At 40.3% G+C, this 27,464-nt stretch overlaps 1 long non-coding RNA gene across 1 annotated transcript in view; it reads left to right on the forward strand.

Moving 5' to 3' along the window:
* The first annotated feature begins 959 nt into the window (after nucleotides 1-959).
* The window catches only part of LOC132534296 (uncharacterized), a 91,796-nt gene continuing 65,291 nt past the window's right edge, over nucleotides 960-27,464 (forward strand). The window contains exon 1 of the long non-coding RNA XR_009546019.1: nucleotides 960-1,054. This is a non-coding gene — a long non-coding RNA (uncharacterized LOC132534296). The remainder of the gene's footprint in view (nucleotides 1,055-27,464) is intronic.

Raw genomic sequence — 27,464 nt, forward strand, 5'->3', positions numbered from 1 at the left:
TGTAACATGTGCACTCAACCAGGTGCACCACCGACCTGCCAAGAGGTGGTGATTCTTTTATAATAAAATATACCAAAGAAGGCTCAAGTCAGCTACCAAGACAGGTTGACATGACTCCAGAATTAATTTGGTCAAATCAAATCCAGTCTCCGTCTGTTATATGTTCCTCTTCTGCTTGGTCTATTGCAGAATCCTCATCTTCAAATCATTATGTTTATCTTCAAATCTCAGAATTTAAATATGCAACATCATTTCATATGTCTATGTAGAATGATCTCATTGTACTTTCTGTCCCTTCGCACTTATTGTACTAATATTTATGTGAATTACATTAACACAGTCTTCTCAGTTCAATTCTGTTACAATTATGGTACAGTTGTTAGTCCTGTTACTTTTTATTTTTCACTGATCTAATATATTCAATAAAAACAAGTTTGATTATAACAAATCGCTATATCAACAGCTAACAATAACCAAAATAACAATGGAAATGCTTACATAACAATAATAAATTACTCAGAAAGAAAAATAACATTCTACCAAGGACTTGGTTCTAAATAAAATTTTAATAAGTAAGCAATTTATGGGACAATTAAAAATATAGAAAAATTAAGTAAGAATATTTGAAGGAGCCAGGTGGTGACACACCCAGTTGAGTGAACATGTTACATTGAATAAGGACCCAAGTTCCATCCCCTGGTCCCCACCTGCAGAGGGAAAGCTTCACAAGTAATGAAGCAGGGCTGTAGCTGTCTCTCTGTCTGTCTCCCTCTCTCTCTCCCCCTTCACTCAATTTCTGGCTGTCTGTATCCAATAAATAAAGATAATTTAAAAATTTTAAATAGAGTATTTGAATAATATGGCACATGGACAATGTCAATAGTAGTATTAAAATAAATGTTTTTTCATCTTAATTCTTTCTGTTGTAGAGAGACATTGAGCCACCACAACACTGCTTCCCCTTCCCTGGATCCCTGCCTCACGGATCCCAGTGTCCTGTGCTCCCTGGTGATGCCAGCAACACAAGACCATACGTACGGCAAGGCGTCACTGGGTGAGCTCAGTCTTAACAATCCTTTGACTTTTTTTTTGAAATCTAAAATAGCTTTTATCTACAAATGGCTAAGCATGGGAATTTTAAAGAAATATATGTTAACAATAAACAACTCAGAAAGTGTCTCCCTAACTGTGTACAATTGCTTCAGAAAACTTAAAGCTACTTTAGAAAATATGTGAGTAAAGAGAGAAAAAAAAAGGCAATTTATTCAGGTTTCCATGGATTTCCTGTGTAGTCGGGGAACTGATTATCTTTTGTTCAAATTCTGAGCTTTAGTTTCTAGGACAACAAATGACAAGATGTTATTTCATTGAGGAACTAAAACATTGCTGATGAGTAATAGTATAAAATGAAGTGGGTTTTTTCAGTGTCTTCTTCAAATTTCCTTGAAAGACTTCTTTTATAATACACCTTAGAGAATTTAAACTAGGGTATACTTTTTGTGAGTGGTTGATGAATTTTGTTGCGTGTGAAACATCACCAAGCTAACAGATGTTATACGTACTATAAGATATAGGATTATTTTTATTTATATAAAGGAAACATTGACAAAACCTTAGGATAAGAGGGGTATAACTCCACACAGTTCCCACCACCAGAACTCCGTATCCCATCCCCTCCCCTGATAGCTTTCCTATTCTCTATCCCTCTGGGAGCATGGACCCAGGGTCACTGTGGGATGCAGAAGGTGGAAGGTCTGGCTTCTGTAATTGCTTCCCCGCTGAACATGGGTGTTGACAGGTGGATCCACACTCCCAGTCTGTCTCTCTCTTTCCCTAGTGGGGCAGGGCTCTGGGGAAGTGGAGCTCCAGGACATATTGGTGGGGTTGTCTGTCCAGGGAAGTCTGGTTGGCATCCTTCTAGCATCTGGAACCTGGTGGCTGAAAAGAGAGTTAACATACAAAGCCAAACAAATTGTGGACCAATCATGAAATCACTTTACATTTTAGACCACCACCTGGCTCAGAGTTGTAATATTTCTTCTATAGTTGCTTCATTTTTCCTAAACCTTATCATCCTCTCTTCACTCCTTACAACTCTTATTTTTTCATCTACTACTGATACTGTTTTCTAAGTGTGGTCAAGTTTTCTACTAGCTTTCCATGTGAGCATGACTCGCACTCAAAGAACATTTTACCTGTGGGTCTGAAAAAAAAATCTTTCAAAGTTTCAGTACCTTTGACTAAGAATCTCTTTTTTTTTCTTTTTTATTTAAGAAAGGATTAATTAACAAAACCATAGGGTAGGAGGGGTACAACTCCACATAATTCCCACCACCCAATCTCCATATCCCCCCCCCATAGCTTTCCCATTCTCTATCCCTCAGGGAGCATGGACCCAGGGTCATTGTGGGATGCAGAAGGTAGAAGGTCTGGCTTCTGTAATTGCTTCCCCGCTGAACATGGGCGTTGACTGGTTGGTCCATACTCCCAGCCTGCCTCTCTCTTTCCCTAGTAGGATGGACCCAAGCTCCAAGACACATTGGTGGGGTCTTCAATCCAGGGAAGCCTGGCCAGCATCCTGATGGCATCTGGAACCTGGTGTCTGAAAAGAGAGTTAATATATGAAGCCAAACAAATTGTTGAGCAATCATGGACCCAAAGCTTGGAATAGTGGAGAGGAAGTGTTAGGGGGGTACTCACTGCAAACTCTAGTGCACTTCTGCTTTCAGGTATATATTTTGCAGTAGTTTATGGATACGTGTGAACATATGCTCTCTCTCACAGAAACTGGTGTATATCTAGGTTTTGGGACTTTGTTAGAAAGTGAACCACCTGAGATGGAATTAGAGTGTACTATGAAAGGAAAGGTCTCACCCGAGTAATGAAGCTGAAGGGTTGTCATTCCACACGTGAAGTCTCTGGACACAGTCTGAAGTGAAGCATGTTGAGGTGGCCATCGTTGTGTTGGTTAGGTTGTGATCTGCAGATGCAATATTATTTAATATGGATTGAGAGAGGCATACGGGAAAGTGGGCCCTATCCAAGGGTTCCAGGACTGGGGGAAGTAGAGGCTCTATAGTGGAGATGTGAGGTTCCTGCTGTCTTAGGGTTCAAAAAGACACTCAATAGTTAATGTTATCATCACATTATTTGGTAATTGGGTTAACTTTGAAAAGTCCTTTTGTTAGGGTTTGCTGTACAGTACCCAGTATCTTGTATATAGCTGTGCTATTGGATGCTTCTGATCTACTTGGTCTAGGCTTTTGAGAGAGTCTGCATATCAAATACACAGCCTATATATTAAAAAGATTCAGTTCGTGTTTTGAAAAACTTCGAGACATACAATTAATTTTCCCCCTCTCGTATTAATTAACTACTGATTTATATGACTACATTTTACTAGCAGTGTAAATAAACACCATTCCCACCACCAAAAGACTGTGACCCATCCCTCCCACCCACTCCCAACCCCACTGTCCCAGGAAGCTGCATGTCTACCCCTCACCACAGGGCTTTTACTTTGGTGCCCTACTTACAATTTGGTCAGGTCCTGCTTTTAGTTTCCCTTTCAGATCTTCTAAGTCAGCTTCTGTTGATGAGTGGGATCATCCCATACTCATCTTTATCTTTCTGACTTAACTCACTTAACATAATGCCTTCTAGCTCTGTGCAAGATGGGTCAGAGAAGGTGGGTTCATTGTTCTTGATAGCTGCATAGTATTCCACTGTGTATATATACCACAGCTTTCTCAGCCACTCATCTGTTGTTGGGCACCTGGGTTGCTTCCAGGTTTTAGCTATTATGAATTGTGCTGCTATGAACATAGGAGTACACACCTCTTTTTGGTTGGGTGTTATGGAGTCCTTGGGGTATATCCCCAGAAGAGGAATTACTGGGTCATATGGAAGGTCCATGTCTAGCCTTCTGAGAGTTTTCCAGACTGCTCTCCACAGAGGCTGTACCAATTGACATTCCCACCAGCAATGCAAAAAGGTTCCTCTGTCCTCACATCCTCTCCAGCATTTGTTGCTGCTGTCCTTTTTGATGTATGCCATTCTCACAGGAGTGAGGTGGTATCTTAGTGTTGTCTTAATTTGCATTTCTCTGACAATCAGTGACCTAGAGCAGTTTTTCATATGTTTGTTAGCCTTTTGGATCTCCTCTGAGGTGAATGTTTTGTTCATTTCCTCTGCCCATTTTTGGATGGGGTCATTTGCTTTTTTGGTGCTAAGTTTGCTGAGCTCTTTATATATTTTGGTGATTAGTTTCTTGTCTGATGTATGGCATGTGAAGATCTTCTCCCATTCTCTGAGGGGTCTCTTTGTTTAAAAGTTTCTTTGGATGTGCAGACTTTTCAATTTGATGTGGTCCCATTGGTTTGTTTCTGCTTTAGTCTTCCTTGCAATTGGGTTTGATTCATCAAAGATGTTCTTGAGGTGTAGGTGGGAAACTGTTTTACCAATGTTTTCCTCTAAGTATTTGATTGTTTCTGGTCTGACATCTAGGTCTTTGATCCATTTGGAGTTGATTTGTTTCTGGTGAGATAAAGTGGTTCAATTTCATTCTTCTGCATGTTACAACCCAGTTTTCCCAACACCATTTATTGAAGAGAGCCTCCTTCTTCCATTTAATCCTTTGGGCCCCCTTATCAAAGATTAGATGTCCATAGGTGTGGGGATTTATTTCTGGGCTTTCAATTGTGTTCCACTGGTCTGTGTGCCTATTTTTGTTCCAGTACCATGCTGTTTTGATGATGATGGCTTTATAATATAGTTGAAGGTCTGGGAGTGTGATGCCTCCATTTCTGTTTCTTTTCCTTAAGATGGTTTTGGCAATTCTAGGTGTTTTCAGGTTCCAGATAAATGATTGTAGTGTTTGTTCTATTCTCTTAAAGAAGCTTGGTGGAACTTTGATGGGTATTGCATTAAATTTGTATATGGCTCTGGGGAGAATATTCATTTTGATGATATTTATTCTTCCAATCCATGAGCATGGGATATCTTTCCATTTCTTGGTATCAGTTTCTATTTCCTTGAGTAGCGACTCATAGTTTTCAGCATACAAGTCTTTCACTTCTTTGGTCAACTTTATTCCTAGGTTTTTGATTGATTTTGCTGAAACAGTAAATGGGAATGATTTCTGGATGTCTTCTTCTTCAGATTTAGTGTTTGCATAAAGAAATGCCACTGATTTTTGTACATTGATTTTGTAGCCTGATACCTTGCTATATTGCCTAATAGCTTCCAGTAGTTTTCTGCTGGATTCTTTAGGTTTTTCTATGTATACTATCATATCATCTGCAAGTAGTGAGAGCTTGACTTCTTCCCTTCCAATCTGTATTCCTTTGATTTCTTTCTCTTGCCTGATTGCTATGACAAGAACTTCCAATACTATGTTGAAGAGTAACGGTGACAGTGGACAGCCCTGTCTTGTCCCCGATCTGAGGGGGAATGCTTTCAGCTTCTGTCCATTGAGTATGATGTTGGCTGTAGGTTTGCTATATATAGACTGCTCTATCTTGAGGAATTTCCCATCTATTCCCATTTTTTGTAGAGTTTTGAGCATGAATGGGTGTTGGATTTTGTCAAAGGCTTTCTCTGCATCTATTGAGATAATCATGTGGTTTTTGGCTTTTCTTTTATTGATGTGGTGAATGACATTGATTGACTTACAGATGTTGAACCAGCATTGCATTCCTGGGATGAATCCCATTTGGTCATGATGAACAATCTTTTTGATATGTTGCTGTATCCGGTTGGCCAAGATCTTGTTTAATATTTTGGCATCTATGTTCATCAGAGATATTGGTGTGTAGTTTTCCTTTTTTGTTCTGTCCCTATCAGCTTTTGGTATCAGGGTGATGTTGGCTTCATAGAAGGTGGAAGGGAGTATTCCTGTTTCTTCAAACTTATGGAAAAGCTTAAGAAGTATGGGTACTAACTGTTTCCTGAAAGTTTTGTAGAATTCATTTGTGAAGCCATCTGGTCCAAGACTTTTGTTGTTGGGGAGGTTCTTAATAACAGTTTCAATTTCTTTGTCTGTGATTGGTGCATTTAGATTTTTTAGTTCTTCTTGGTTCAGTTTTGGAAGGGCATATGCTTCTAGGAATTGTTCCATTTCTTCCAGATTCTCTAGCTTGGTGGCCTATAGTTCTTTATAGAAGTTTCGCAGGATTCTCTGGATTTCTGTGGTGTCAGTTGTGATATCTCCTGCATCGTTTACAATTCTATTAATTTGAGTCCTCTCTTTTTTGGTTGGTGAGTCTGGCTAGGGGATTGTCAATTTTGTTTAATCTTTCAAAGAACCAACATTTGGCTTCATTGATCTTTTGTATGGTTCTTTTATTTTTGATGTTGTTTATTTCTGCTCTAATTTTAGTGATTTCTGTCCTTCTGTTTGCTTTAGGGTTCCTTTGTTCCTCTTCCTCTAAGTCCTTCAGGTGTGCAGTAAGGTTGTTCATTTGAGCTTCTTCTTGGTGTTTAGTATGTGATTGTATGGCTATAAGTTTCCCTCTCAGTACTGCTTTAGCTGTGTCCCAAATATTTTGATAGGTTATGTCTTCATTTTCATTTGTGTCCAGGAACATTTGAATTTCCTGCTTGAGTGAATCTCTGACCCAGTGGTTCTTAAGGATTATGTTGTTTAGTTTCCAAATTCTGTGACTTTTAATAATTGTCTGTTGTTAAATGTTAGTTTTACTCCACTGTGGTCTGAGAAGATACTTGGGATGATTTCAATGTTCTTGAATTTATTGATGCTGTCTTTGTGGCCTAACATGTGGTCTATCCTTGAGTATGTGTTATGTGGATTTGAAAATAAGGTGTATTCCAGTTTTTTGGGGTGAAGGACTCTGAAAATGTCCAAGAGGTCTAGTCTGTCAATCTCTTCATTCAGTTCTCTTGTATCTTTGTTGGTTCTCTGCTTTGTTGATCTGTCTAAGTGTAAGAGTGGGGTATTGAAGTCTCCCACTATTATTGTATTACTATTGATGTATTTTTGAAATTCTTCCAGTAAGTGCTTGACATATTTAGATGGTCCCTCATTGGGTGCATAGATGTTAATGATTGTTAAGTCTTCTTGGCTGATTGATCCTCTAATCATTATGTAATATCCTTGTCTGCCTTTTATTACTTTATCTAATTTAAAATCTATTGTATCTGAGATGAGAATGGCTGTTCCTGCCCTTTTTTGTGGTCCGTTTGCCTGTATGATAGTTTTCCATCCTTTCACTTTAAGTCTGTGTTTATCTTGTTGTGACAGATGGGATTCTTGTAAGTAGCATATGGTTGGATTATGTTTTCTGATCCATCCCCCAACTCTGCGCCTTTTGATGGGTGAGTTTAAGCCATTGACATTTATTGATATTATGGATTTAATGTATTGTAGTGCCATTGTTGAAAAAAAATTTTTTTTGTTTGCTCTGATATATTGCCAGTATTATAGTGATGTTCTTGTTTATAAGAGGTCTTTTAAAACCTCTTTCAGGGCTGGTTTGGTGATGGTTGCCTCCTTTAACTGTTGTTTGTCTAAGAAGGTTTTGATCCCTCCATCTAGTTTGAATGAAATTCTAGCAGGATATATTATCCTTGGTTGAAACCCTTTTTCATTCAGGGCTCGATAGATATCTTGCCATTCTCTTCTGGCTTTTAGAGTTTGAGTGGAGAAGTCTGCAGATAATCTTATGGGTTTTCCCTTGTATGTGACTTTTTGTTTCTCTCTTGCAGTCTTTAGGATCCTTTGTTTATCCTTACTCCTTCTCATTGTGACTATGATGTGTCTTGGTGTCCTCAGGTCTGGGTTGATTCTGTTTGGTACTCTCTGGGCCTCTTGAATCTTGATGTCCTTTCTGTTATTCAGTTCTGGGAGGTTTTCTTCTATTATTTCCTCTAGAATGTTTGCTTCCCCTTCCTCTTTCTTCCTCTGGCAGGCCAATTATATGAATGTTACTTCTTTTGAGATCATCCCATATGTCTCTGTTGTTGTTTTCAGTGTCTCTCAATCTCTTTTTAAGCTCTTTCACCTCTTTCTTCGTTTTCTCTAACTCATCCTCTGTCTGACTAATTATGTTTTCTGCTTCTGTTAGTCTGCTTTCCCTTGCCTCAGCTTCTTTCTTCATTACAGCTATTTCAGCTTTCAGTTCTCTAATTGCCTCAAGATAATCAGTATTTTCCTTGGGGGTCTCAACTGTTGTTTCCCTAATACTGCCATTCCTTTCCTCCAATGTTGTTTTCATTTCTGTGATTAATAAGTTTATTATTGCTTGCATACTTTTCTTATCTATGGTTACTTCTGGCTGATTTTTAGTTTCTTCTGGGCTCTTGTCTTCATTCATTGGAGTAGCAGTTTTATTTGTTTTTGATGCACCCATTTTTTTTATTTATGTGTTTCTTTTTTTATGCTCTGTTGTTCCTCAGTTGTTGTGTCTTGAGTACAAGCAACACTGTACTGAATACCTTTATGACAATTGCACTCACCAACCTCAGGAATTACAGTAGCAACTGAAGCAAGTATTGAACTGAAGCAGTTTAATCACTACCAGTTAGCCAGACAATTTCTCCAGTTCCTGAAAAAATAGTAACCAAATCCCAGTGAGGAAGAAAGAGAAAAGAAAGAAGGGATAGCAAGGATAGACAGTTACGCAAATCTACTCTCCACTGTATATTCTAGGGGTAACAAGAGGGGAAAAGGAAGTAGAGCATAGATACACACATAGAGAGTCCACTCTGAGTCAGATTTCTTCCCCAAAATAACTCACAAATTCAGAAAGGCAAAGAAGAAGGAAGAAGTATATGACAAGATTAAAAAAAAAAAAAGAAAAAAAAGAAGAAAGAGACAAGAAAGAGAAAAGAGTAAAGATAAGAAAAAGAGCTGTAATTAAAGAACAGTGAAAGGAAAGGTTTTTTTGATTACTTTATTTTTAATTTAATTTAATTTAATTTTTTTAATTAGCTAGGAGGAGGAGGGAGGGGATAGTCTGTAGAGGAGGTAGGAGTAACGAGACAAGTTCTTTCCACAATAGATAAGATGCCCACTATCCTAGCAATGAAAGATACCCTAAGAGTTAATTCTGATCAACCTAAAGGGGGGGGGAGATATATGCCTTTATATAATATTAATAATAAAATAGTGCAGGGTAAAAAGAAAAAAAAAAAAAACCCTGTCACAGATTACCTCAAACCTTGTGATCAGAGGCAGCTGATTGTTAAGAAAGAGAAAAACAAACAAACAAACAAAAAAGCCTCAGGACTAGACAAGGATAGCTGAAATAGACAGTTAAGCAAATCTACTATCCACTGTATATTCTAGGGGTAGCTAAAGGAGGAAGGGAAGTTGAGCAGAGACACTCACAGTGAGAGTCCATTCTGAGTCAGAATTCTTCCCCCAAATAATTCCCAAATGTGTATCAGTGAATTCAAAAAAGCACACTATTTGGTGGTGTTGGGGCTGGGGCCTGTGGCTTTGGAAGCTGTAGGATTAAGGAAGAAAGGATGACAAGAATGAGAAAAAGAAAAAAAAGAAAGAGAAAAAAGAAAAAGATAAGAAAAAGAACAGTCATAAAAGAGCGGTGAAAGGAAAGATTTTTTATTTATTTATTTATTTTTAATGATTTAATTAGCTATGTGGGGTGAGGTGGGGGGTTTGGCTACTTAGAAAGAAAAAAGGCCAGAGGTTTCAGAAGGGTATAGACTTAGAATGAATGATTCTCCCTGAAGCTGGGGACCGGGTCTTGGTCCTGCATCCTTGCACACTGCAAGGTGAGCACTTAACCAGTTGTGCCCCTGCCTGGCCCCTGAGAATCTTCTTCCTGTGTTTCTGCCCATCTTCTATCCATATCTGCCTCTTCGATCGCCAGTCTCTTTGTGCAGAACCTACCACTGTGCTTCTAATATACTGGGTTTGTGTGCAGACAGATGTGTCAAGTATAAACACTTCATGGCCATACATGGCATGGTAAAGCCACCCATAGCTGCATGACCTCTCTCATCACATGCAGACCACTCTGCAACAGACTTGCTATCTCCACTTCTAGCTATTCTGTTAGATTCTTTGTTAACCCTGCCGGCCCTGATCTTTCCCCAAGGATGTAAACATAAGTCAGGGATATCAGATAAGACAGGCTTCCTGTAACCCGAAGGCTGCTGGCTAATGTCTGTGTTTGCCCTGATGTGGCCAAAACACCCCCCTGGAGGGGGGTGGAGGCAGAACTCCAGAAATAAGAAAGAATTTTTGACATGTCTAGTATAATACATAGCTTCTAGTGATTAAAAAAAAAGTTCAGCAGAGAAATAACAAGTATTGTAATTCAGAGATCTATCAAAAATTCAGAGATTCCTCAACAATGAATCTTTGTAGATTTCTAGTGTAGACTCATTTTTTTCTATAGAATTTCCCCCCCTCAGTTGTTTTGCCTTTTTTATCTAGGGCAGCTTCCAATGTGTTTCTGTAGGTAGTGCTCTGGCTGTAGTGATGAATTCTATCCTGTCCTGTCCTGTCCTGTCCTGTCCTGTCCTGTCCTGTCCTGTCCTGTCCTGCCCTATCCTATCCTATCCTATCCTATCCTATCCTATCCTATCCTATCCTATCCTATCCTATCCTCTTTTTTTTCTTTTTCTTTTCTTTTATTTTCTATCCTATCCTATCCTATTCTATTTTCTATTCTATTCTATTCTATTCTATTCTATTCTATTCTATACTATTCTATACTATTCTATACTATTCTATACTATTCTATACTTCTATTCTATTCTATTCTATTCTATTCTATTCTATTCTATTCTATTCTATTCTATTTTCTGTTCTATTCTATTCTACATTCTATTCTAATCTATTCTATATTCTATTCTTTCTATTCTATATTCTGTTCTATATTCTATTCTATCCTATCCTATCCTACCCTACCCTACCCTACCCTACCCTATCCTACCCTACCCTACCCTACCCTACCCTACCCTATCCTATCCTATCCTATCCTGTCCTATCCTATCCTCTTTTCTTTTCTTTTATTTTCTATCCTATCCTATCCTATTCTATATTCTATTCTATTCTATACTATACTATTCTATACTATTCTATACTTCTATTCTATTCTATTCTATTTTCTGTTCTATTCTATTCTACATTCTATTCTAATCTATTCTATATTCTATTCTTTCTATTCTATATTCTGTTCTATATTCTATCCTATCCTATCCTATCCTACCCTACCCTACCCTACCCTACCTTACCCTACCCTACCCTACCCTACCCTACCCTACCCTACCCTACCCTACCCTACCCTACCCTATCCTATCCTATCCTATCCTATCCTATCCTATCCTATCCTATCCTATCCTATTCTATTTTATAATGCTAGAAGCTGACGAAGAGGGTAAAAGGCAAAAAGATAAACTATGGGAGCATGATGGGGCCTTGCTTGTCCCAGAAAGGGTGATGCACGCGGAGTGGGTGAGCTCTTGCACCCTGACCTCACTGCTGTTAGTGTCATAGGTGAGGACACGTGCTTACAGGGCCAAGTCTGTCTCTCCTGGGATGCAAACAACATTGCAGCTCTCTCGAAAGCTGATTCCATCCAAGAAGTTCTCTGCTGAGTCCGTGTGGGACTTGGCCAGGCTGGCTCCCGTGGGTTCAGTTGTGAGTTTTTGTTTTCTTGGTCCTAAAGGTGAGTTTCTGTGGGCAGGTCAGCACCGGGCCTCCTGAGGATGGTTCCTGAGGCTGACCTGTCAGTTCTCCCCTGCTTTGCCCTGCTCCAGTGCTGCTAGCCTTGTCGTGCTGCTGATAACCGCACCGCACCGGGGTTCAAGCTCAGAGTGTTTGCTTACTCTCCCCCCCCACACCCCCAACCATTGTCTGTACAGTTACTCACCTTGAGAAACCACTTTGTAGTGGGGGGAGCATAAAGGTTCTGCAGAGATTCTGCTGTCTGTGGCTCAAAGGTCCCAGGTTCAATCCCTACACCACCATAAACCAGGGCTGGGCAGTCTTGTGGTTAGTATTATTAATAAAGACCATATAACTTCACGAATATCATCCTGAGTAAGTGTGAGATACTTAAGAAGACTATTAAGAAGTAAAAAATGACACATTAATTTTAGTTAAGAACACAAATTTTCCTAAAGGAAGAAAAAGACAGTGAAAGAGAAAGAGGAATTAAGAAAGAGGGAAATGAAGGATGAAGGAAGGAAGGAAGCAGTTTTGTGTTTACCAGGTCAATTTGATGGTTTTCTAATTAGGTGTCCAGTTATGTTTTTTATTTTATTGTTAATTTTACAGTTATTTTAGGAAGCATGTCTTGTTAGTGATTACTGCAACTCTGGAAGGCCCAAATTCTAGAGTTTATTTAGTAGCAGTGAATCAATATTGACTTTATTTATCTATTTATTTATTTATTTATTTATTTATTTATTGCCTCCAGGGTTATTACTGGGGTTTGGTGCCTGTACTACGAATTCACTGCTCCTGGAGCCTGTTTTTCCCATTTTGTTGCCATTGTTGTAGTTGTGGTTGGTGTTGTTGGATAGAACAGAGAGAAATTGAGAGAGCCGGGGAAGACAGAGGGGGGGAGAGAAAGGCACCTGCAGATTTAGCATCATTGCTTGTGAAGCCGGGGGCTTGAACAGGGATCCTATTGCCGGTCCTTGCTCTTTGCGCCTTGTGCACTTAACCCAATGCACTACCACCCAGCCCCCAATATTGACTTCTTATTTGCAACAGATATGCCCTATTAATGAAACTTGTTAATAACAACTGGTGGAGTTGTAATAACAACTGGTGGAGATTGGGGTGGAGGGCTGGAGGGGGCATGAGAATGCTATTTTCTGTAAACTCAAAACCTAAAATCTGCTAGCTAGCTGAATAAAAAATGTCTTACATCATAAAATTAAACTCTACTAGTTTATAATGACATTAATTGATAAAATATTATAAACATATTTTAATGTAATGCTAATGTACCAATATTATAGCCCTACGAAGTAATGAAAGTTCTGACTTGTTTTATTAGTTTACTTTTTTGAGTTGGTTTAAAAAAGGAAAAAGCGTTTTTTGTTTTTTTTTTTTAGCAGTAGCTTTCCTGATTATCTTAGTATCCAATTTCATTTATTTTGAGCATGATGTGATTTCTCTACAGTGTCACTGCATTCCTGTAGGCTGCAGAATGTAATAAGAACTGATATCCATGGGTAGACGTTTTAATAGGATAAATTAATTTGAATGTTCTCTCCACTGTTTGTTTTCTTCCCTTCCTTTGATATCTGATAATAGGAAATACATTATTTTGAAATGTTAAGCGCCACGGGGATTTTTAATAAGCATCATTTAATTATCTTATTCCATGATTATCATAAAGGAGATGAAGCCACGTTTATGGAACTATATCTAGTTTTATTATGAATAAAGAAAATGTCACTTTGTAATATCAACTCAGAAAAGTGTGTATATTTCTTATCCTCAAAATTAAGCATGGTTCTTATGCTACCAACACTTCCTGCCTGATAAGAAACCAGTGCTGTGGTAGGAGATGTGAACGTTTTGTTTCCTTGCTAAACTGTCTGCCCTGTGTCTTGTATGTTCTAAACACGAGTCACAAAAACTTTCTGAGAGCGTGCACATGTCCTGCATTGCACCTCTGAGCAACATACGGCAGTTGGTCGCCTGAAAGATGATTAGTGTGAATGAACAACTAAACTTACAGGGGGCCGGCAGTAGTGCAGCAGATTTAGCGCACGTGGTGCAAAGCTAAATACGGGCATAAGGATCCCAGTTCGAGCCCCCGGCTCCCCAGCTGCAGGGGAGTCGCTTCACAGGTGGTGAAACAGGTCTGCAGGTGTCTGTCTTTCCCCCTCTCTGTCTTCCCTTCCTCTCTCCATTTCTCTCTGTCCTATCCAACAACAGCAATAGCAGTAACAACAACAACAACAACAAATTTAATAAAATGAGAAAAATGGCCTCCTGGAGCAGTGGATTCATAGTGCAGCCGCCAAACTCTAGCAATTACCCTGGAGGCAAAAATACATAAATATTCAACAAATATAGTATAAATTTAAGTATCTATAGCACAGGTGATATGAAATGTGATTCTGCAGGTCATTCCCATCCTCTAAAAGGAACAATACTGACCTCTAAGCTATTCATTTAATTAATATTACTCACATACTATTTCTATTTTACTGTGAAGCTTCTTGTTAATGAATATTACCAATAAATATCATTGGACTTTAAAAATGTGGTCTTGTGTAAATATGAGCTACATCATATATTTTAGTTAAGAACCAAAGTTTTCTTAAAGTAAACAAGAAGAAATCCATTTTAAAAATTATTAAGTGAAATTAATGACTTCACTGGACTTACTCCATATAGACTCATTTAACTTCCTGTATTCTTCAGAGGCAGACAAATTCATCCCCAAATGGGAATGGAATTATTGAAGCCCAGTGAGCTTTTGTAAAACAGACAACTGTTAAGTAGTCTAGTCGGCATTTTTACCCACGTCGGTCTGTATATATCTTCATGTTTTTCCATAAAATTTGAAGTAAACTAAAGCCCTCTGACTACAGTGTGTTAATTTAATGCCTTAAAAAATATATAAATCTGATATGGCTGTCATGCAAAAAAAATAAATAAATCACAGCTTAGCTGTGTGAAACAGTAGAGTCTGATGGTCCCTGAATAGGCACACTTGATTTTCAGATGGTCACAACAACATCAGCATCATGAACCCCGCTTAGCTCTGGCTGATGGTGGTACTGGGGTTTGAACCTGGAACCTCAGAGACTCAGACATGAAAGCATTTTTGCATAACCATTATACAATTTCTCCAGCCCTATTGGTATGATTGTTTTCATTATTGTTATTATTATTTTCATCTAGCAATGTCAAGAGTTTTTTTCCTTCTAATGTCTTTTACATTTACGTAAAGTTAAATTAGCTCCCATCTTAATGTCCTCCTTTTAACTTAATTACTCCTTTGAAAGATCACCCTCAAAATGCAGACTTATTGTGAAATACTATGTTTTATGAATTTAACATCTGAATTTTGTGAGGGTTTAATTCAGTTAACAACTATAGACAGTTAAACTCTATCTCTTGGACTATATAAAGAAACATTAACGTAACTCTAATTTTAAGTAATGAAAAATTTTATTATTTTATATGATTTTATTATTATGAGACTATCAATAGAGATAGCAAACACGTTATCAACAAATTATCTGAATATAACTATATCTATGAATTAATAAAAATATGAATTTGTCTAAATTAGAAAGACCAAATGACTATTCCTAGACTGATGACTTGGAAGATATTCTAAGTAAACAAAATATGTATTTAAAGTATAAAATAAATTTTTCTTCACAATGGTCTTTAGATGACCATACAATGAAAAAGAAAAAAAACCAAAAACTCTTAAGATGTTTTTATGTAAATTACATTTCCCAGGAACTAAAAGCATTTCAAGGCAATTTACTTTTTTGTAAATAGTCAAAAAATTGTGAGTTTTATATTGTTTGTTCATGACCAGAAACAAGGGGATGAGTGAGGATGGAGGCAAACAGATGTGCAGCAGCCTGGACTGTGGTAGGATGGAGAAGAAATGGACTGTCAAGCATGAGGTCCAGAGTTCCAGTCCTGCATTACAGTTTCCATAGTGATGTTCTGCTTCTCCAGCCTCATTTTCACAAATACACAGATAAAGAAAGAGAGACGCCTGCAGACAAGAAATGGACTGTCAAGCATGAGGTCCAGAGTTCCAGTCCTGCATTACAGTTTCCATAGTGATGTTCTGCTTCTCCAGCCTCACTTTCACAAATACACAAATAAAGAAAGAGAGACGCCTGCAGACCTACTTCCCTGTTTTGACGCTACCCCCTGCAGGTGGGGAGCCTGGGGCTGAAACCAGGATCCTTGTGCCAGTCCTTGTGCACTTAACATATGGTTGAAGCTTGTAACATTTTACTTACAAAATGAATTATCAAGTAAAATGTCTTTGGAACATATCTCTGTCTATGAATCCACCTGTCTAAATTTTTCTATATTTTTGGTAACAAAAAAATTAATTATATTGAAACACAGTACTTTTAACTGTACTACCTTTTATCCTGTCTGCAATATTTTGCAACTTATTCCACTCTGGAATCTTAAAGCACCACTTTTGGAGGTAAACAACGTTTTTCGTCTCTGTTCCATCATCCTCTTATACCCCCACTGCTGGCTTCCGTGTCACGTTGACATGCATGCATTTCAATGGTCCTGCTAGTGGTTCCCAGTGCTTTCCAGGATCATAGCAATGGACAACACTTGACGTCTCATCAACCAATCTGGTCCCCTACGCCTACACTGAACTTCTCTGTTCCAGACTCTTGGAAACAGAGCTGGCAGTCAGCTGAGGTCAAGAACAAACACCTCATCACAGACCCCTGCGAGCGTCCACCCGGCTTTGACCTAGCACGTTATGATCGGGCCCTCCTCAATCGCTATCGAACAGGCCATGGCCGGTGCGCCACTATGTTCCATTGCTGGGGAGCCAGAGACGACCCGAACTGCCCCTGCGGCTCCAGACAGACTATGACCCACAGAGTCAACGACTGCCACCTCTCCAGATTCAAAGGAGGTCTCGAAACTTTATATCAGGCTCAACCTGATGCTGTTGACTGGCTACGGAAGAAGGGCAAACACTAGAAGAAGAAGAATAGCAATGGAGGCTTGTAGCATTATCCCACACCTGCCACCACAGCTCTGTGACACTCAGCTCAAGACTTTGCTCTTCTCACTCTACTAGGCGGTCACTTCTGATTATGCTCTGCCTGTTTTTTTTTAACTTTTTATTTTTGTTATTATTTTACTTGTAATTTGTTTTGTATCATTTTATTTATTTCTTTATGTATTATTATTAGATAGAGACAGAGAGAAATTGAGAGAGGAGGGGTAGAGAGAGAGAGAGAGTAAGCAGCCCTGCTTCACTGCTCCTGAAGCTTCCCCCCTGCTGGTGGGGACCAGGGGCTTGAACCTGGGTCCCTTTGCATTGTATGTGAGCGCTCAACCAGGTGCACCACTGCCTGACCCCCTTACTTTACTTTACTGTTAAAAACTTGTATTGAGTGTCCAAATGGACTAGACTAGCATGAAAGACTTACAGGTGTGGCTAAGCTTTTGCAAATTTTCAAGTATTAAACATCTTCCAAATCAGCCTGGTTTTTGAATAGTTGTTGTTATTTCATCTGATGTGTCCTTGGAAGGACACCTGTTTCAACACACTATGCTTCCTTATGATTTGAAATTTCTGCCCATTAGCTCCCAATTTTAGTATATAGCTACACCCAGCTTCCAAGAGAAGAAATGGAGAGATGATGGGTTTAATCCCTCATCCCTGGCCAAATGTATATAATTCCCTCTTTCACACATGACAGGCTATTGAAATACCGATTCAGAACTGTGTGCCATGAGCCATAATGGGACGGCAGTGTAAGCATTTGGACTGTTGATTTGCAGCACACAGACAAAACCCTGTTGTTTAGCAGATGCTAAACAGAGTTCTTGAAATCAATAAACTTGGAGGTGACTATGCACATTTGAAATATTTGTGTTTGAGATCATTAAAAAAATGACACGAGCAATAGCAAAATAATAAACGAGAAGCCACATCCTTTGCTAAATGTTTTATATTTTAGGAAATACATCATTTCAATCAACAACCTTCCAAAATATCTCCTTGAAGCAAAAGAAAATAGAAAATAACGTCTGGGGAGTCGGGTGGTAGCTCAGCAGGTTAAGTGCACGTGGCGCTATGAGGAAGGATCCCGGTTCAAGTCCCCGGCTCCCCACCTGCAGGAAGTCGCTTCACAGGTGGTGAAGGATTAACCTTCACCATTAACCTTCACCATCTTTCAGGATTAACCTGCCCATCATTGCGGCATCATCTCCAGAGATCCCTTTAGGGACGTGAAGTCACAATGTGGACAACCACTTCTTAGGATGGTTTAAAGTAGAATGATACAGAGTTTGCAAGCTGAAACGTGACAATAAGGTATCAGTCCATTTACTGAAAGTCTAAGGTATTTAGTGGTTTTGATCATAAACCAGGAAAAGAGAGCTGAGTCGCTGACTTGAAAAGTAGTTCGCTTCTGTTTTCTGTATGTACAATGGCAGGTGTTTATTATTTGTTAGGAATCATTTTCTAGTAATGTTTTTAACAGGAGAAGCACTATTCTGACCTCTAAAATGCCATGCTTTAAGGATAAAATGCCTTTTATGATATGTTTTCCTAAGAGCAATTCACCTTGGAAAAGGTGAGCTTCTGTCAAATGTCTGTGCAAACACACTGATCAGACCTTACGGCAGTGTTTGAAAGCACCATGGACCAACAGAAAGAGGACTTGGTGAGAAGGCAATTTCCCCAGGCTGTTCATCTTTCCTCAAACAAAACAAGAAGAAAGAAAGCAAGTTTTGAATTGACCTCAGCAAATGGATTGTAGCTACTTACCTCTTTCCAGTGAAATATGAAGCAATCTTGCTATGATGTGGCTTCTCTGTGAGATATGAATAGTTTTATTAGACACATTATAAAAACATATTGTCTGTCTTCTTAAGGCACACTAATATAATTATTAATGCTTTTATTTTCATGGGTGTTTAATTTGTGACAGAAAATATTTATTTTTATTTTTTAAATTTTATTAGTGATTTAATAATGATTAACAAAAGTCATGGACCCCTTGGAGCATACTTAAAATAGACTTCCTAGCTTCTCTTCACAAGAACACCCAAGTTTCATCTGCTTGTTCCTATTTTTGAGTTTCTGTTTATTGAAAATTTTCCTGGGGCCAGACTTCAGTAAGTTTTGCCTGAGCCTGACAGCTAACATGCAGTTGGACTAAAAGTACAGTCTGGGAAGATGGTGTCAGAATGGAGAAAGCTGGATTAGGGGAAACAATAGCTCCCAAACTAGAAGAAAGTCTATGGATAAAATTAACTGTTTACAGGAGTCCGGAGGTAGCACAGCAGGTTAAGCGCACACGGCATAAAGCATGAGGACCGGTGTAAGGATCCCGGTTCGAGCCCCCGGCTCCCCACCTGCAGGGGAGTCACTTCACAGGTGGTGAAGCAGGTCTGCAGGTGTCTGTCTTTCTCTCCCTCTCTGTCTTCCCCTCCTCTCTCCATTTCTCTCTGTCTTATCTAACAACGACAACATCAACAACAATATAATAACTACAGCAACAATTAAAAAAATTAAATGTTTACCCCATTGATCTGACCCAGGGCCCGTGTCTATTCACATCAGCACTGGAGCCTGTGTGGCCTCCGAGTCCCTGTCAGCCTGAGTTCACAGTCCATGGTCACAGCTGGAACCTTCTAGGCTGCTCTCATGTCAGGACCCGTCTTCCTTGAGGGGCAGAGCAGGTTGACCAGCATCCCCTTCAGAGAGTGGGGAGTCCCTGCCATGGCTGCTCTCCAGTGAGGGCAGGTCCTGGAGAGGCCCCAGGAGGGCTTATGATGACGTTCCTGATGGAGGTGACCCTCACCCTCTACCTCATGATTACCAATCTCTTTCTCCATGACCCCCTCCATCTCTCTCTCACTTGACTTGAAAATTTTTTTTATTGTTGTAGTAATTATTGTTGTTGTTGGATAGGACTGAGATAAATGACGAGAGGAGGGGAAGACGGGGGGGGAGGGGGGGAGACAAACACCTGCAGACCTGCTTCATCGCTTGTGAAGTGACTCCCCTGCAGGTGGGGAGCCGGGGGCTCGAACCGGGATCCTTATGCCGGTCTTTGTGCTTTGCGCCACGTGCGCTTAACCTGCTGCGCTACTGCCTGACTCCCTTGACTCGCATCTTTTAGATGCTAGGAACTCCATATGATTGATGAGACCCAAAGAGAGGCTTAAGATCATGAAAATCTTTTTACTCTCAGTATAGCTTTTCTTTAAAAAGAAAAAAAAAAGGCTTGTCTATGAATAAAATTCACAAGACTGTCCATGCTTCAGGGATTATGTTGCTCCAAGTACTTCTTAGAGCTTCATTTTAGAGCAGGAGAAAATGCTGTGATCCTTGCAAACTTCACTGATTCTTCCAGCATAAATGCCTAATTTATGATAGAGCCAGGAAAACGCTGGAGTGTTAAAGATACAACTAGAAGGTGAGAGGGACTCAGGCTAAAGGCACAAAAGTAAGTGTCCACTGCTGAATTTCCATGTTGTTGTTTTTAATTCTTTCATTTCAGGAAGTATGGAAATTTCCAGACACGTTTCAGGATGAAATCCACAAGTCAGTAAGCAGTACACATGATCCTGCAGAAACTAGATGTGTAAAATTAGTGGGGCCAGACTGTGGCACACCTGGTTAAGTGCACACTCTACAATGTGCAAGGACCCAGGTTCAAGGCCCTGCTCCCCACCTACAGGGGGAAAGCTTCAGAAGGGATGAAGCAGGTGTCTCTCTGTCTCTCTCCCTCTCTGTCTCCCCCTCATCTCTCATTTTCTCTCTCTCTGTCTAATAATGGATAAATAAATACATTTAAAAAAGTTATTTAGTAAGAGTGATGATGTGTTTCTTAGAAGTTTAGAAATTCATTTCACACTCTGGAATATAATATTCTCTTTCTTTTAATTTTGTTGAACTAAGCCTGTCATTGAGCAAAAGCATGGAATTACTGAAAATTCTAATAGAAGAATTAAAGACAGCATTTTCAAGTTTTTATTAATTGAGGTAACAAAGAACTGAGTGACAAGCATGATGGGATATTGAGTCATTATTTAAACATAGACGCATTAAGGATACAAGCAATCAGATAATCTCCAACGCCTGAACATGATTAATCACTAGCTAAAAAATAGTTCTTTATTGTGACAGATGAGTACAAATTCATGAAAAATCATAGGAGGGTAATAAGGTCTTAGACTGAATATTTCTGACTGTTTTATTGCCAGCATGGTTATCAGTGAGGATTACAGTGTGCGGTGATCCCCTCCTGGTAGTCATTTTCTTGCTTCCTCTCTCCTTCCTTCCTTCCTTCCTTCCTTCCTTCCTTCTTCTCCTCCTCCCCTCCTCTCTACCTTCCTTCTTTTCTCTCTCTTTCTTTCTTTTTTTCTTTCTATGGCATAGGAGAGTAATGGGAAGTAAGAAAGGAGAAACAGAGACGCCTGCGGCACTGATTCACATTTGTGGACTTTTGACCCTACGAGTGCATCTGGGGACTTGAATCTGTGTCCTTGCCGATGTGAACATGTGCATTCCACCAAGTGTGACGCGGCCTGACCCCCAGAGTAAGCATCTTTAAGCATTTCTCCTCAATTTGTTAAAGCACAGTATAGATTTAAAAAAAAAAAAAAACACGATGCCATAAATTTAAAATACAGCAAAAAAGATGAAGCACTAATTTTGGTGTTCATTTTTCCCAAAAGAAGAAATTCCCTACAATTTAGCATGTAGGCAGAACACTTTATTAGATATTTTATTAGTAAAATTTGCCAGTTGTCAAGAGGTTTTAATTTTAAAGCTTTAGTTATATTGCTCCAAACTACTATTGAACATATCAACAACCAAAATAATAAATTAATAAATTTGATTAGAGTTTCAGCATATACGTTCATAGTTCAATACTATAGAAAATTTTGAGGGGCCAGGTGGTGGCACAGTTGGTTAAATCCACCAGCAATGTCTGATGACAGGGTTTAAGCCCCTGCTCCTGGTCCCCACCTGCAGGGGGGAGGCTTTCTCTCTCTCTCTCTCTCTCTCTCTCTCTCCCTTCCTCCTCTTCCTCCTCCTCCTCCTCCTCTTCCTTTTCCTTCTCAATTTCTGGCTGCATGTATGCAATAAATAGAGATAACAAAGATTTAAACAAAAGAAAATTCTGCACTCCACCTATGGGATACTATTTCCAAGATAAACAGCTACCTAGAAAGAAATAATTTATATTAGACATCGCTTCAGTTTAGATTATCCTTATATGTGCAAGGAAATTTACATTAGTTGCTAACCATAGACTTTGCAGGTTTTCTTGAATACTCGCTGTAACAGTGATGAGACTTTTAAAAATCTCCCATGTGGAGGACTGCTTTTTTCTTACACAGAACACCTCTCATCCTTCTGATGATGCCCCTTTTGCACCCTTTGGACTTTAGCGTAGGTGTCCTTGGGTCTTCAGGGAGAGAACTCTGAAGTGTGCACAAGTGCAGACACAGAGCATCTCATCTACTGTTACCCAGAGGCATGTGGAGCTACACAGTCACTCTGCACTGCTGCCGTCACAGCCTTGTTTGACCGTGACAGGTTGCTGTACTCCCGCCCTCGTCCTCTTTACTTGCACTGCTGTTTTCCAAAGCAGCATGGATAGAACACGAAGAAGTGATCCTTCACAGTGGTTGGAAACCAAAAAGTGCTGCACAGCACACGGGGGTGGGGGGCAAATGCCCGGAATGTTTGCAAATGATTCCGAATGCATCGAGAAAGACCAACGTGCTGATGTCAGACATAGAGAACTTGTGGGACTTGCCAGTGTGCTTTATTTAGATGTGGAGGTACGAGAAATTGAAAAAGAAGTCGAAGTCGTTAAGGGGGAGCTAACTACAGAAGAATTCATAGCTGGGAGCACAAATGCACTAGGAAGAAGAGAAGGAAGGGGTGATGGGAGAAGAGAAGGAAGGGGTGATGGAAGAAGAGAAGGAAGGGGTGATGGGAGAAGAGAAGGAAGGGGTGATGGGAGAAGAGAAGCAAGGGGTGATGGGAGAAGAGAAGGAAGGGGTGATGGGAGAAGAGAAGCAAGGGGCGATGGAAGAAGAGAAGGAAGGGGCGATGGGAGAAGAGAAGCAAGGGGCGATGGGAGAAGAGAAGCAAGGGGCGATGGGAGAAGAGAAGCAAGGGGCGATGGGAGAAGAGAAGCAAGGGGCGATGGGAGAAGAGAAGGAAGGGGCGATGGGAGAAGAGAAGCAAGGGGCGATGGGAGAAGAGAAGCAAGGGGCGATGGGAGAAGAGAAGGAAGGGGCGATGGGAGAAGAGAAGGAAGGGGCGATGGGAGAAGAGAAGGAAGGGGCGATGGGAGAAGAGAAGGAAGGGGCGATGGGAGAAGAGAAGGAAGGGGCGATGGGAGAAGAGAAGGAAGGGGCGATGGGAGAAGAGAAGGAAGGGGCGATGGGAGAAGAGAAGGAAGGGGCGATGGGAGAAGAGAAGGAAGGGGCGATGGGAGAAGAGAAGCAAGGGGCGATGGGAGAAGAGAAGGAAGGGGCGATGGGAGAAGAGAAGGAAGGGGCGATGGGAGAAGAGAAGGAAGGGGCGATGGGAGAAGAGAAGGAAGGGGCGATGGGAGAAGAGAAGGAAGGGGCGATGGGAGAAGAGAAGGAAGGGGCGATGGGAGAAGAGAAGGAAGGGGCGATGGGAGAAGAGAAGGAAGGGGCGATGGGAGAAGAGAAGCAAGGGGCGATGGGAGAAGAGAAGCAAGGGGCGATGGGAGAAGAGAAGCAAGGGGCGATGGGAGAAGAGAAGCAAGGGGCGATGGGAGAAGAGAAGCAAGGGGCGATGGGAGAAGAGAAGCAAGGGGCGATGGGAGAAGAGAAGGAAGGGGCGATGGGAGAAGAGAAGCAAGGGGCGATGGGAGAAGAGAAGGAAGGGGCGATGGGAGAAGAGAAGCAAGGGGCGATGGGAGAAGAGAAGGAAGGGGTGATGGGAGAAGAGAAGCAAGGGGTGATGGGAGAAGAGAAGGAAGGGGCGATGGGAGAAGAGAAGCAAGGGGCGATGGGAGAAGAGAAGGAAGGGGTGATGGGAGAAGAGAAGCAAGGGGCGATGGGAGAAGAGAAGGAAGGGGTGATGGGAGAAGAGAAGCAAGGGGCGATGGGAGAAGAGAAGGAAGGGGTGATGGGAGAAGAGAAGCAAGGGGTGATGGGAGAAGAGAAGGAAGGGGTGATGGGAGAAGAGAAGCAAGGGGTGATGGGAGAAGAGAAGGAAGGGGCGATGGGAGAAGAGAAGCAAGGGGCGATGGGAGAAGAGAAGGAAGGGGCGATGGGAGAAGAGAAGGAAGGGGCGATGGGAGAAGAGAAGGAAGGGGCGATGGGAGAAGAGAAGGAAGGGGTGATGGGAGAAGAGAAGCAAGGGGTGATGGGAGAAGAGAAGGAAGGGGTGATGGGAGAAGAGAAGCAAGGGGTGATGGAAGAATAACACGGACAGTTCACTGCAAGGGGGCCCTGAAGTTCCTTCTAGAACGTACTTGCAGCTACGTTCAAACCAGAGGGCTGGACTTGAATGCTGAATGGTTCAGAGAAATGGAACAACAACTGAATGATGTATCACAGTGCCATTAAGAAATGTAAGAAGAAAGAAAAGGAAATTGCAATATAGACCAAACTAATGATATAATTATCTAAAATCCCACACAGGACCCCGACCCTCTCAAATGTCTCCAGTTTCCCACCACCACTTCCTTCATCCGGGCCTTGTATAGCTCCTGAGAGCCTTGCTGGGACCCCAGAGAGGACCACTGCCCCTCCTCTCACACTAGTGAGCCACTGGCTGAGGGTTCAGTGAGTAAAATGTGAATTCACTGGAATTTCATTGGCACCTCATTTTTATAAATTTGCTGACAATTTTTGTATACTGTGATACCTATGTAAAAAGTTTTGTCAATTAAAATTTATTAAGTTAGAGGCCAGATAGTGGCGAACCTGATTGAGTGCACATGTTACATGTATAAGGACCCGGGTTTGAACCCAAGATTCCCACCTGCAGGGGGAAAGCTTTACAAGTGGTGAAGCAGTGTTGCAGGTTTCCCTCTTCCTCTCTGTCTCCCTGTTCCCTCTCAATTTCTGGATCTCTCCATCCAATAAGAAATTTACTAAGTTAGAGAAAGAGAAAATGATATACTACTCAAAGTGAGTAATCAGGGATACTTTAAGACTTACTCCATATAAAAAATAAGTTGAGTCTCATCTAAAGTCAACATTCTAAATATTACCAACAAACATATTCAGATTGATTTTGAAGTTGGTTTATGTACTTTATTAAGCATGAACCCAAAAACATACTTAAGAAATGTAACTTGAATCATTTTTCTCATTACCTAAGGGATATAGTGTAATTTAGCCCTCATGTTAGTGTGACTGATATCCTGTGAACTAAGCTATCATCATCTTTAGTCATCTTCCTTAGCAATTTAGTTTTAGATGTCTTTTCTTGTAATATTTGATTTTAGTTATGAAATTCAAGTTTTACATAGCATGACATTATTTTCACAAATGATTTTCCAATAGAATTTTTTTTCTAATGGGTGGTCTTTTATTTGTTAAAAAAAAACAAACACAAGTTTTGCTCTGGCCAAAGTTCGTAGACATTGCTATAATACTGAAAAACGGTATTGGTAGAGAAAGTCAATATAGTAAGAATGTACCACAGACAAGCTATATATACCTCGAGGTCTTGACCAAGCAAAAGAGTAGCAAATAGAGAAAACTGAGGAGGGGTCAGAGCAGTGGGTACAGAGGAGTGATATTAAAGCTGAAATAGAATAAGTCAGTCAGACATGAGAGGAATTAGCAAGTGCAAAACGCGTCTGCATAAAGAAATCAATGCTCATTCACTAAAGAGCGGCCTGGTGGGCCCAGGATGGAAAGGTTACTGAGAGTTCTGCAGTCCAGTAGAAATGAGTGTGGAAATGACCAGGCAGTGTGTTTAAATGTTGGGTGTTAGACTCCTGTATTGAACTGGTGAGAGCTTAATTCTGAACTTTGTCCAGTAGTATTCTGCTTCTACTAAACATGTAACGACCTTGAGGAAACCTATGAATCTTGTTCTGCCTAGAACCTGGTAAAGACCAGCAACCAGAGATATATTAAAAACCAGGAAAGAGTATATTATAAAATTTAATCCTCAAATGAAATTTTAAATTTTGATAGACTGTGTAATAAACTTGAATAATTTATTAAGCAACACTGTTTTATTAATCAATGCCTGCTTTATTTTTCATTGAGTTGACACTGGCTTACAGCATTCTGGGCAGTCCCACTCACACGCACTTGTGTACGCTACTCATACATCCAGCACCAACCTACAAGACGCTACACTAAAAAACATCCCCTGCCTAATTCCCCACTTCCTCTCCCATTCTTTCCAATAGTTATCATAATTTCCATTCTAGGAGTAACCTTGATCATTAATCATGAAGCTTAGTTCTTTTAGATATTATTTCATAGACGAATGAAACTATATGTTGACCATTTTTAGCACGGTGACTTAATTTGCTGAGCAGAGTCACCTCCAGTTATAAACATTTTGTCTCCTAAGACATTGTGTCAATCATGGGCCCTTTGAAATAGACCTAAAATAGACCTACTAGCTATTTCCAAAACGGAGACCCCTAAATCTTCATCTGCACTATTCCAGCATTTAGGTCCATGATTAATCAACAATTTGTTTGTCTTTATATGTTAACTCTTTTTCAGCCACCAGGTTCCAGATGCTACCATGATGCCGACCAGACTTCCCTGGACAGATGACCCCACCAATGTGTCCTGGAGCTCCACCTCCCCAGAGCCCTGCCCCACCAGGGAAAGAGAGAGACAGGCTGGGAGTATGGATCCACGTGCCAACACCCATGTTCAGCGGGGAAGCAATTACAGAAGCCAGACCTTGTTTTTTCTTGCTATAGTAAAAGGAATTGATTTCTGGATTTCAACTTCTTCTACTTCATGTTAATTCTTCCAACCCATGAACATGGAATATCTTTCCACTTCTTTGTGTCTTTTTCAATTTCCTTGAGTAATGACTCATAATTTAGCATACAAGTCTTTCACTTCTTTGGCTAGGTTTATTCCTATATATTTTATTGTTTTTGTCACTATAGTAAAAAGAATTGATTTGGTTTGGAAAAATGGGTTGAAACATGCAGAAGAATGAAACTGAACCACTATAATCCACCAAACACAGAAGTAAAATCCAAGTGGATGAAGGACTTGGATGTTGGACTAGAAACTATCAGATACTTAAAGGAAAATATTGGCAGAACTCTTCTCTGCATAAATTTTAAAGACATCTTCAATGAAATGAATCCAATTAAAAAGAAGACTAAGGCAAGTATAAACCTATAGGACTACATCAAATTAAAAAGCTTCTGCACAGCAAAAGAAACCACTGCCCAAACTAAGAGACCCCTCACAGAATGGGAGAAGATCTTTACGTGCCATACGTCAGACATGAGTTTAATAACCACAGTATATAAAGAGCTTGCCAAACTCAACAACAAGAAAACAAATAACCCCATCCAAAAATGGGGAGAGGACATGGTCAGAATATTCACCACAGAAGAGATCCAAAAGGCTGAGAAACACATGAAAAAATGCTCCAAGTCTCTGATTGTCAGAGAAATGCAAATCAAGACAACAATGAGATACCACTTCACTCCTGTGAGAATGTCATACATCAGAAAAGGTAACAGCAGCAAATGCTGGAGAAGGTGTGGGGGCAAAGGAACCCTCCTGCACTGCTGGT

The sequence above is a fragment of the Erinaceus europaeus genome, chromosome 18, assembly GCF_950295315.1.
Source record: "Erinaceus europaeus chromosome 18, mEriEur2.1, whole genome shotgun sequence".
Classification (NCBI taxonomy): Eukaryota; Metazoa; Chordata; class Mammalia; order Eulipotyphla; family Erinaceidae; genus Erinaceus; species Erinaceus europaeus.